Source organism: Nicotiana tabacum, chromosome 21 (assembly GCF_000715075.1).
Source record: "Nicotiana tabacum cultivar K326 chromosome 21, ASM71507v2, whole genome shotgun sequence".
Lineage (NCBI taxonomy): Eukaryota > Viridiplantae > Streptophyta > Magnoliopsida > Solanales > Solanaceae > Nicotiana > Nicotiana tabacum.
Genome location: NC_134100.1, coordinates 83,428,059 through 83,441,290, shown reverse-complemented (window position 1 = coordinate 83,441,290; position 13,232 = coordinate 83,428,059).

The following is a 13,232-nucleotide window of genomic DNA, read 5'->3' as shown; positions in this document are numbered from 1 at the left end:
GGAGGTCCGTAGATCATTTTGGAGTCGTTTGGCGAAAGTTAGGAATTTGAAGATTTTAAGAAGTTTGACCAGAAGTGGAATTTTTGATATCGGGGTTGGATTCTGATTCCGAAAGTTGGAGTAGGTCCGTAATGTCAATTATGACCTGCGTGCAAAATTTGAGGTCAATCGGACGCGATTTGATAGGTTTCGGCATAGAATGTAGAAGTTTGAAATTCTAAAGTTCTTTAGGCTTGGAATGGGGTGCGATTCATGAATTCGACGTTATTTGATGTGATTTGAAGGCTCGACTAAGTTTGTAATGTGTTTTGGGACATGTTGGTATAATTGGTTAAGGTCCCGAGGGCCCCGATGGATTCCGGGTGGTTAACGGATCGAATTTAAAATTTGAAGAAGAGTTGAGGCAGCTGATATCTGGTGTGATCGCACCTGCGCAAAAAAGGTCGTGGGTGCGAAGCCATAGGTGAGAAAAATCCATAGCAGGCGCGAAGCCGCAGGCCCGAAAAATTTTGCTGCAGGTGCGAAAAATCCATCGCAGGCGCGAAGAATTTTGCCGCGGGTGCGAAACAATCCATCGCAGGCGCGAAGGAGTTTGCCGAGGGTGCAAAGGATTTTGCCGCGGGAGCGATGATCGCTGGGCAGTGAGTGTTTAAAGCGGGGATTTGAGCATTTTTGCTCATTTCTTTATTCTTGGACGATCTTTGGAGCTTCTTGAGAGGAGCATTCACCTAGCAACTTGGATTATGTGAACGATTGCAAGCTCAATATTTTGAAGTAAGTAAGTACTTCTTTTATAATTAAAAAAACTCCGAATTTATCTCCCATTATTTAACAATTTAGCTCAGGTCGAGGAGGCGATATCTTTAAATATAATCCATACTTAATTATATCATTGATATCCTATTTATAGCCCATAGTAAGTGTCCGAGTCGACCCCTCGTCACTACTTCTTCGAGATTAGGCGGAATACTTACTGGTTACGTGTTGATTTACGTACTCATGCTATACTTGCTGCATATTTTTGTGCAGGTATACATATGTTTAGCGGCCTTGTGTGAGAAGAGGCGCGATTATGGCGGGGACTTAGGTGAGCTGCATTCTATATGACGCTCCGCAGTCAACAAAGTCTCCTTCAGAGTACTTACATTTTTCCTGTCCAATTTGTATTCCGGACAAATGTTGTATTTTATTTTACATTCTTAGTAAATGCTCATGCACTTGTGACATCGGGTTTTGGGGATGATTATGGGTTGCACTGTATTGGAAATTTTTAAAGATATTATTACGTATTTTGTATACTCCACCTTCTGCTATTTAATTGAGGGGAACAACTATGATTTCAAAAATATTAAAATGAGAATTTATTAACTATTTAGTGTTGGCTTGCCTGACAGTGGTGTCCGTTGTCATCACGACCTTTAACGGATTTTGGGTCGTGACACAACCTATGGCCTTACAAGACTATACAAAGCATTATGGATATGTACATTATCTACTTATCACCATTTTGTATTAAAAAGAGTATTCACAAGCTATTGCTTACCTCATAGAGTCGTTTCACCTTCTAATGCGTCCTGCTTTCCCCCGGCATCCTCGTTATCTTCAATCTTGAACAGGTAAGGGTGTTTAGACTTCATCTCCTCTTCTGCTTCCCATGTCATTTCTTTTGTATTCTTGTTCCTCCACAATAATTTGACGGAAGCTACATCCTTTGTTCTCAGCTTGCGGACTTGTCGATCTAATATAGCCACTAGCACTTCTTCATATGATATATACTCTGTAACTTGCACATATTTGATAGGGACGACCCGAGAAGGGTCTCCAATACATTTCCTTAACATAGATACATGGAATACCGGGTGGACAAATTCTAATTCGGATGGCAATTCTAACTCATAAGCAACATGTCCAATTCGTCGAAGAATTTTGTACGACCCAATATACCGTTGAGTCAGCTTACCCTTCTTCCCAAAATGCATAACACCCTTCATCGGCGAGATCTTCAGGAAAACCCAATCACCAACCTCAAATTCCAGATCACGACGTCGGACATCGGAATAAGACTTTTTCCTGCTTTGTGCCATCCTCAGTCGCTCTTGTATCACTTTCACCTTCTCAATGGCTTGGTGAATTAAATTTGGCCCATATAATTCTGTCTCACCGACTTCAAACCATCAAACTGGTGATCTACATCTCCTCCCGTACAGTTCCTCGTACAGGGCCATTTTAATACTGGAATGGTAGCTATTATTGTAGGCGAATTCTATGAGTGCCAGATGGTCATCCCAATTCCCCTTGAAGTCTAGAACACATGCTCGTAGCATATCTTCAAGCGTCTGAATAGTACGTCCATCCTGTCCGTTAGTATGCAGATGGAATGTAGTGCTGAGATTCACTTGTATGCCTAAACCCTTCTGAAAAGACCTCCAAAAGTTAGCCGTAAATTGAGCTCCTCGATCTGATATAATAGATACCGGCACACCATGAAGCCTAACAATCTCCTTGATATACAACTTCGCATAATCTTCATCCGTGTAAGTTGTCTTATCTGCAGAAAATGGGCAGATTTTGTAAGTCGATCAACTATCACCCAGATGGATTCAAACTTATGATAAGAGCGAGTTAATCCAATAATGAAGTCCATATTAATCACCTCCCATTTCCAGGTCAGAATCTCTATATTCTGAATCAATCCACCGGGTTTCTAATGCTCGATCTTTACTTGTTGACAATTAGGACACTGGGCTACAAATTCTGTAATAGACTTCTTCATGTTATCCCACCAATACTGCTCCTTAACGTCATGATACATCTTTGTCGAGTCGGGATGGATAGAATATCAGGAGTGATGAATCTCAATCATAATCTTCTCTCGCAACCTTGCCACACTAGGCACACATAATAGGCCCCGGTATCTCAGTGCCCCATCTCCTCCGATCTCAAAACCTGTAATCTTACATTGCTGAATGCCCCTATCTTAATCTTACTAAGGTAGGATCTTCATATTGCCGTACTTTTACCTCAGCTACCAAAGATGATTCTGCTGTATTCTGTACAGTAACACCTCCGTCATCAGAGTCTAACAATCTGATTCTCATATTGGCTAGCTGGTGAAGCTCTTTGGTCAACCTTTGTCTACCTGCCTCAATGTGTATTAAGCTTCCTATTAACTTACGACTGAGAGCGTCTGCCACAACATTGGCTTTACCGGGATGGTACAATATTTCGACGTCGCAGTCTTTCAGTAATTCAAGCCACCTACGCTGCCTCAAATTCAACTCCTTCTGCTTGGAGATGTATTGTAAACTCTTGGATATGTGTAGATTTCAACATGGATGTCGTATAAGTAGTGCCGCCATATCTTCAAAGCATATATTACTGCAGCCAATTCCAAATCATGAGTCGGGTAATTCTTTTCATATTTCTTCAATTGTCTTGATGCATAAGCAATCACCTTCCCACGTTGCATCAATACGCACCCCAAACTATACCTGAGGCATCACAATATACCACATAACCTTCTGTTCCTCCTGTGAGAGTGAGCACTGGCGCGGATGTCAATCTATTCTTTAGCTCCTGAAAACTACGTTCACAAGCGTCAGACCACTGGAACTTGGTAGTTTTCTGTGTTAACTTAGTCAATGGTGTTGATATAGAGGAAAACCCTTCTACAAACTGCCTATAATATCCTACTAGCCCCAGGAAGCTGCGGACTTCTGACGGTGTTGTAGGTCTTGTCCAATTCTTTACTGCATCGATCTTCTGAGTGTCGACACTAATACACTCGTCAGATATCACATGGCCAAGGAATGCTACTAAGTTCAGCCAAAATTCACATTTGGAGAGCTTAGCATATAACTTATGATCCTGAAGGGTCTGTAATACTATCCGCAAGTGGCCCGCATGTTCCCCCTCCGAACGTAAATACACCAAAATGTCATCAATGAATACGATCATGAACACATCAAAATAGGGCCTGAATACACTATTCATGATATCCATAAAAGCTACTGGGGCATTTGTTAGCCCGAAGGACATCACCAAGAACTCAAAGTGCCCATATCTTGTCCGGAAGGCCATCTTTGGAATATCATTCTCCTTAACCCTCACCTGATGATACCCTGAACGTAAGTCAATCTTGGAGAAATACTTGGCACCCTGGAGTTGGTCAAACAGGCTGTCAATCCTTGGAAGTGGATACTTGTTCTTTATAGTAAACTTATTCAACTGTCGATAATCGATACACATCCTTAACGACCCATCTTTCTTCCGCACGAACAAGACTGGCGCACCCCAAGGTGAAGTGCTAGGCCTAATGAAACCCTTATCCAGCAAGTCCTTCAACTGCCCTTCAACTCTCACAACTCTGCCGGGGCCATCATGTATGGAGGGATAGAGATCGGTTGAGTGTCAGGAAATGCATCAATGCTAAACTCAATCTCCCTTTCAAGAGGAAGGCCTGGAGTTCATCTGGGAAAACATCTGGAAATTCATTGACTACGGGGATTGATTGTAGAGTAGGCACCTTCGCCTCCGCATCCCTAACGTGAACAAGATGATAAATGTAACCTTTTGAGATCATTTTCCTTGCCTTAAGATAGGAAATAAATCTACCTTTCAGCGTAGCAATGTTCCCCTTCCATTCAATGATGGGTTTACCAGGAAACTGAAACCTAACCATCTTTGTACGACAGTCAACATTTGCATAGCATAAGGCCAACCAGTCCATTCCCATTATCACATCGAAATCAACCATTTCTAACTCAAATAAATTTTTCTAGGTCTGACGACTACAAGTCATCACAGTGCAACCTCTATATACCCTTCTAGCAATCACAGAATCTCTTATCGGAGTGGATACCGCAAGTGGTTTACTTATCAATTCAGGTTCAACGCCAAACTTATTAGCCACAAAGGGTGTAACATATGATAATGTAGATCCCGGATCAATCAGCGCATATACATCATAAGAAAACACAAACAATATACCTATAACAACATCCGGAGATGACTCGATATCTTGTCGACCTACTAGAGCATAGGTTCGATTTTGAGCACCACTCGAACTCGGCACTGCAACTCTACCTCTACCACGACATGTCGACTGTTAAAAACCATGTGCTGGAGGTCGAACTCATGAGGAAGAACCAGACACAGATCCAGTCGGCTGAGCCATACCACCACCCTTTCTGTTAGGACAATCCCGCATCATATGGCCAGGCTGTCCGCAAGAATAGCACGCAACGGAACCTTGACGGCACAGTCCAAAGTGAGCCTTGCCGCACTGATCACAACGAGGTGTTGGGGGTCTCGTCTGACTAGTATCCCTATGATATTGTGAGTCTGATGCCCTCAAACTTTGACTTGAACCAGAATAGTAAATTGATCATACCGAGGCCTCTGAAACTGTGGAGGAGCATTAGCTACAGGTGGCGCGAAACTCCTAAAAGACTGGGCCCTGATACTGCCTCTGAAATTATCAGAATACCCTGCAAATCTCGCCCTCTTATGCTGGCCCCTATCCTGCTCCCTATCTGCCCTTTGATGGCGTATACGATTTTCTAGGGTCTGGGCATAAGCCTGAATACGGGAAATATCCATGCCCTCTACCAAGGAGGTTGTCCTGCACTCATTTATCAGATGTGGTCCCAACCCGTTCATGAACAGGCGCACCCTATCGCTCATCTCGGCCACCATATGGGGAGCATACCTTAATAAAGAATCAAACTGCATACTGTACTCTCGTACCCTCATATTACCCTGTCGAAGGTTCAAGAACTTATCAGCTCTTGCTCACCGTATCTCAACTGGCAAGTAGTGACAAATAAAGGCCTTAGAAAATTCCTTCCACACAGCTGGAGGAGCGTTCAGACCCCTATATCTCTCCCAACTATCATACTAGAAAATCGCTAAATCCTGTAACCGATAAGAAGCCAACTCTACTGCCTCCGTATCACTAGCATGCATAACCCGCAATGTATGATGAACTTGATCAATAAAAGTCTGCGGGTCCTCCTTGGGGTCTAATCCGGTAAACACTGTACAGTCTAGATTAATAAAATCACAAACTTTCGAATTAACTGGTTTATCAGCAGCACTGGTATTCTGCCTCTGAGCCTGAGCAGCTACCAAGCTAGCCAACAACTACACCGCACTATGCATATCGTGGTCTGTAGTGCCAGATGGAGGAACTGGAGGTACTAGGTGCCTCCTAATATCCTCTGGAGGAGACGGAGAGGTATGAGATGGCATCTTACTCTCAGCCTCACTTTGGCCTGCTCTGGCTGGAGGCACCTGAATGATATCCTCTCCCCCAGCTATATCAAGCCGTTTACTAATCGCTTGCTTCCTAGTCGAAGGCATCGCTGAAAGGAGGTCGTAAACATGTTGCGACAGGGATACCTCAAAGAATTGTTGAGCGATCGGGGAAGGACCAACTTTGCTAGAGGACGTGAACAACATCAAGGGCGGCCAAAACCGCCCTCGCCAGCCCGCAGCATCCACATGATCATCGGAGGCAGGGATGCCGCCGCCATCAACAATGTGAAGTTCACCACAACCTACAAGCTCAAGAGATCAAACACCCATGAACGATATGATGAACTCGAAGAAAGTATCATCTTCGATAAGTTAGATACCAACAGTTTGGTTTTCCCTCACTATGACGCTCTCGTTATTACTTTACGAATTTTATATACCGACGTAAGACGAATTATGGTAGACGATGGGAGCGGCTGGTGTATTATCCATCCTTGAGTACTTGCACAAATGAAACTCGAGGACAAGATAGTGTCACGCTGCATCACACTAACAAGCTTTAACAATGCAGTTGAGCAAACATCTAGCGAGATCACACTCCCCGTCCTGGCAGGAGGCATCACTCTGGAGACCACATTCCACATCATGGATCAGGACACGACATACAACACCATAATAGGGTGACCATGGATACACACCATGAGAGTTATCCCCTTCAACTTGTACCAAGTCATTAAATTCCCAACTCCACGGAGCATATTCAGTATACGAGGGGAGCAACGCACATCCCAGGAATGCTACCGCATCGCCCTAGATTGCACGGCCACCCAACAACCAAAGGATAAAGAAAAAGAGGCATAGCAATCAACGGGGTTGAGGTCGGTATGCGATGACAGCGAGGGCGTCATCAGGGACCTCGATATGGTCGATGCCGCATGATCGACCATAGAGGACCTCGACCCCGTTCAATTAGACATCAACGAACATGGCAAGAAAGCTTACATCGACTGCAAACTTTAGGAACTGGGTAAGTTTCGTGAATTTTTAACTGCTAACGCGGACTTGTTTGCTTTTAGTCACGCAGATATGCCAGGTATCCCAAAGGAGATCGTCCCGCACAAATTGAATGTTAATCCACTCTACCCCTTAGTGAGGAAGGTTAGGCATAAGTTCAACTCCGAAATAATGAGGCAGTGCGCAAAGAAGTGGAAATATTGTTGGAAAATGGCTCCGTCAAAGAGTCGAAGTACCCCCAATGGGTCGCCAACGTAGTCATGGTTAAAAAGAATAATGACAAGTGGAGGATGTGCGTTGATTTCACTAACCTGAACAAAGCTTGCCCCAAGGATTCATTTTCATTACCTCATATCGACCAACTCATCGACACAACGGCCGGACATGAGCTACTAAGTTTCTTGGATGCCTATTCAGGCTATAATCAGATCTTTATGGAGGAGGACCACCAGAAAAAGACCACCTTCATCACCCACCAAGGGACGTACTGTTACAGGGTCATGCCTTTCGGACTGAAAAATGTGGGGGAAACTTACCAAAGGTTGGTGACGAAGATGTTCAAAGAAAAACTCGGAAAAATGATGGAAGTCTACATCGATGACATGTTGGTCAAATCCAAAAGGAAAGAAGATCACATCGACCACCTGAGAGAAGCCTTCGGCATACTCATGCAATACGGCATGAAACGGAACCCCAAAAAATGTGCATTCGGCGTGAAGGGATACCAAAGCACTTGACTACCAAAAAGCAGGTCTAGAGGTTGACTGTCCGTATCGCCGCCCTTTTGAGGTTCATCTCACGATCCTCCGATAGGTGCCATAAGTTCTTCGACGTGCTAAAAAAGGAGAACGGTCTCCAATAGACCCCTGAGTGTGTCCAAGCCCTGAAGGAGTTAAAGGTGTACCTGTCCTCGCCATCGTTGCTCTAAAAACCAGAACCGGGACAACCCCTCTTCGTCTACCTCGCCGTGTACGAAGTAGCTATGAGCGCAGTCCTGGTCCAAGAAAATAAAGGTACGTAATCCCCCATCTATTACATTAGCAAAATACTAATCGATGCCGAGACAAGATACCCCCATCTTGAAAAACTGGCTCTGGCCTTAGTCGTAGCTTCACGAAATCTTAGATCGTATTTCCAACGCCACCCCATCTCAGTCGTCACGACCTTTCCTTTAAGAAGCATTTTACATAAACCCGAGCTATCATGCAGGTTGGCCAAATGGTCCATCGAACTAAGCGAGCGCTACATTACATATTGGCCATGAACGACGATAAAGTCATAGGTCCTCGCAAGCTACGTCGCCGACTTCAGTGCAAAAATAATGCCCGAAGTCGAAAAAGAAGTCGTCCACGCTTCTCCCCAACACGAGACCTCTAGTTCCTGTACACCGATGGTGCATCTAACACATCAGGATCTGGGCTGGGACTCGTACTCGATGTCCCAATAGGCGAAGTGATTCTCCAGTACATAAGATTGCGCTGCGATTCTCAACTCGTTGTCAACCAAGTCGCAGGGGCGTTTCAAATTAAGGAGCAAAGGTTACAAAAATACCAGACCGAAATCTGCAAACAACTACCCGAGTTCGACGAATGTCAGCTCGACCATATCTCCCGAGCACAGAACACCGAGGCGGACGGCCTCGCCAAGTTAGCTGCAGCCACAAAATACATTACAACCAGAGAAAGAAATGTGGTCCATCTCCTCAACTCGTTGATAGACCAAATCGAGGTAAGAACCATAAACCTAACTTGGGACTGGCACAACCGTATTATTACATATTTGCAGGACATCATACTCCCTAACGATAAAAAAGAGGCCAAAAAGTTACGAATGCAAGCAACCAGATACATCATTATCCACAACGACCTGTTCAAAAGGACATACGACGGCCCTCTGGCGAAATGCTTAGGCCCAAATCAGACGATGTGCGTCCTTGAAAAAGTACACGAAGGCCACTGTAGAGCTCACTCCGGCAATCGAGCTCTAGTAAGATGCCTCATACGAGCAGGGTGTTACTGGCCCACCATGAAAAAGGAAGCCACAGACTTCATGAAAAAATACGAGCAATGCCAGAAGTACGCCTCAATGATCCACCAAGAAGGTGAACACCTACACTCAGTAACTTCCCTTTGGCTGTTCATCAAATGGGGAATGGACATCGTGGGTCCCCTCCCGACAGGACGAGGTAACGTACGATTTCTCTTGGTTTTAACTGACTATTTCTCTAAATGAGTGAAAGCAGAAGCATTCGACCAAATACGCGAACAGGAAGTGATCACCTTCATATAAAAAAATATCATATGCCATTTCGGTCTCTCCAAAGAAATTAGCTGCGACAACAGACCCCAATTTGCAGGAAAGAAGGTCGCCGACTTTTTTGAAAAATGGCACATCAAAAGGATACTCTCAACTCCTTACCACCCCATGGGTAACGGGCAAGCGAAATCCTCTAACAAGTCAATACTGAACATCATGAAGAAGAAACTCGAAGACGCCAAGGGACTGTGGCTGGAAATATTACCAGAAGTACTCTAGGCCTACCGAACAATGCCAAAGACGAGCACAAGAGAAACGCCAAACTCGTTAGTCTATGGGACTGATGTAGTAATACCGGTCGAGGTCGGGGAGCCCAGCCTAAGATACTCCCTTGAAAGAGGACCCCAGAACGATGACAGTTGAATGCAGGAACTCGACGTAGAGATATGGCCTATATGAGAATGGCCGCCCAAAAGCAACAAGCAGAATGCTATTATAACAAAAAGGCAAAGATCAGACCACTCAAAGTTGGGGACTATGTGCTTAAAGCCAAAACACAAGCAAGCAAAGACCTGCGGGAAGGCAAACTAGGAACAAACTGGGACGACCCCTACAAAATCACGGCAGCAACAAACAAAGGGTCGTTCACAGTAGAAACAATGGAAGGAAAACAACTACCAAACAACTGGAATATTACACACCTCAAGTACTTCAACTTTTAAAGGATGGGGTCTCCAAAGTCGCACTCTTTTTCCCTCACTCGAGTTTTGTCCCAATTGGGGATACTACAAGATTGAAGTACGTACAGACGAAGGCACTGGAGGGTTAGTTCATTGCTCGATCTCTCACTATTTTTCCATTTCGATAATGAAGGGGCTAGATAGACCGGGACTGGGATTGAATTGCCAGCCAGTGCCCGAAAAATATGTAAATCTCTCCAAGTATATGAACAAAGCATAAATTCATGAAGTTTATTGATGCTCTCCCCAAGTACAGGTTACATTCGACCTCATTCGAATTAACACCTACTCGGCCCACGGCCTTAACTAAATGAAGGTTACATTCGACCTCGTTCGAATTAACACCTACTCGGCCCACGACCTTAACTAAATGAAGGATACATTCGACCTCGTTCGAATTAACACCTACTCGGCTCACGACTTTAACTAAATGAAGGTTACATTCGATCTCGGTCAAATTAACACCTAATATGCCCACGGTCTTAACTAAATGAAGGTTACATTCAACCTCGCTCGAATTAATACCTACTCGGCCCATGACCTTAAATAAACATGTGATGATTTTGACCTCATTCGAACCAACACCTACTAGCCCTCATCCACAATCAAACCTAGGCTTTGTTTCCACCTCGTTCAACCTACTCGAACAAAGTTGTTATGACCAAGGCTACAAGGCAACAAAATCAAAAAAGCATACAAACCCAAATAGAAAAAAAGAAAAAGAATCAGGTACGAATAATAGAACTAACATTTCATACTTAGAATATGTTTTACAAAGGCTTAAATACATGCCTACAAAAAATACACACAAGTATGTGACCAAATAAAAAAAAAAGGAAAAGCAACTAATCGTCGCCTGGCCCAGCAGCACCACCAGCTTGATCGCTCAGGCCATCTCTATCTACCTGTTTGCCATCGCCATCGCCATCGTCATCGCCATCGGGATACTCATCCTCATAACAGGCATTCTGGTCTATCCGATCCACGCCTGCATCCTCTTCGTCGTCACCGGCCTCCGGTGTAGCGGGATTATAACCACAAGCAAATCGAGTTGCACATGCCTTAGCACGAGTATCCTCGAAGTCGGCCTCTGAAATAGCTTCCACACCCCATTAGATCCCTAAATATATCCAGCTGGGCCTCGACGTGAATCCATTCATTGTACAAATCCCGCAAAATATCAGGAAAAATAAAAGTACGGGAAGAGGATGACTGAGCCGATAACTGTGCCTTCTCGGCCTCGAGAGCGGTAACTCGATCACAAAGGCCTGAATCCTCTTTTTCCAGCTCCCCTATCCACTCATCAAGTCGGTCCTCTCTGAGACAGACCATCTCCAAAGCACTCTCCCACTCAAATTGGAGAACGCGGATCACGACCTCCAAAGCCTCCGCTTTCCTCACAGCCGACAACAAGTCCAACTCCGCCTTCTCTAAACCCGCTGCCTTCTCAGCGACCTCTCCACTCAAAGTGTCCGCTTTGAGTTGACACTCCTCGAGCTCGACGCGCAATGAGACCATTTGGGCTTAAAGGTCGGCATATTGGGCCTCGACCCCCCTGTTCACCTCAAGCTCCTCCTTTTTTTCCCTTAACGCCCGCTCAAGAACGCTACATTTTCTGATGACTCTTACCAACTCATCATTCTTCTCCTTCAGTTCATCTCAGAGAGCCCGAAAGTTGCCGCTCTCACCGAACCGCCTGCAGATCTCGCGATGCTTGTTACAGTTTTCGCGATATTTTCGCTCCATCTTCTGAAAAATAGCCTTACGCCTCTCCTCTTGTCGGGCTCTCTCAATATCCAAAATTAGAGTCTGAAAGAAAGAGAAACAGAAAACGAAGAGTAAGAACGAAACTTTGAACTCACCATACAAAAACGAAGAGGGATTGAAAATCTTACCCTAAAAGTGAGGCCGGGTATGCTCCTGGACAGAGTGGCATCCTTTAACGTTTCGAAGGTTTTGCCCTCCACATCAGAACAAAGGGGACCAAGAGAAGGGACCACGTCCTCCGTGTCCACCAGCAAATCCCGATCCATAGGGATCGCAATAGTCCGCATGGTCCCCTCCAACCTCACCTCGAGTCGAGTAAGTCCTTCCCCCATCATCCTCACCTCCTCAATATCCATGTCGGATCCCATCTTGTAACCTTCCTCGGCTATGTATTTTACTTTTAAGTCAGTCCTCGAAGAAATATCCTCGGCCGATGGCTCGTCCTGCCGCAAGTTGTCAGGGACTCTCGCCGATGGACCATCAAATCCTATCACAGTCTCAGGGAGAAAAGTACCCTCTTCGGCTTCAGACGATGGAGGAATCACGAGCGGTAATTCGGCATCACCATCAAGCTCTATGGTCGCCGTCTATCGGATGACTAAATCCTCCGTCACTGATCTCCTCTTGCGGGGAAGCAAGTTACCTCCACTCGATGACGATTACCCTTCATCGTCCTCGTCTATTAGATTATGCAAAGGGGAAGTTGGAAGTTCTGCTGCAGGTGTAGTCGATGACCGGGCAGACCTAGCCACGGCAGAGGAAGGAACAGAAGCGGAAAATCGGGCGGGTCTGGTCGCGGTCATAATGGAAACAGACCCCGAAGAAAAAGCTGCCTTCTCTTACGAAATGCAGGAGGAGGGGCCTTCGGTCTATTCGAAGGTCATCAAGCTTAAAAAGGAAAGAGTAAAAGATTGTCACTTACTACATAAAACTATAACGAGCAAGCGACCGTGAGGTCAAAACAATATAGATGAAAAGATGTATAGGTGAACTCACCGGTCGCGGAAGGCGTAGGCCCGAACTTCTTGAGAGAGGCCAACCATTCACGAACCCCCACTGTGTAAGGCAGAATTCGGCTGAACTAGTAATGAATGTCCCCGACCAAAGAAGGGGGCGTAGTCTTGGCTGGATGAAGAAGGGACGGAATGTCAGACCACGACTAAAACAAGCAAAACAAACGCTCGACTAAAAAAGAGA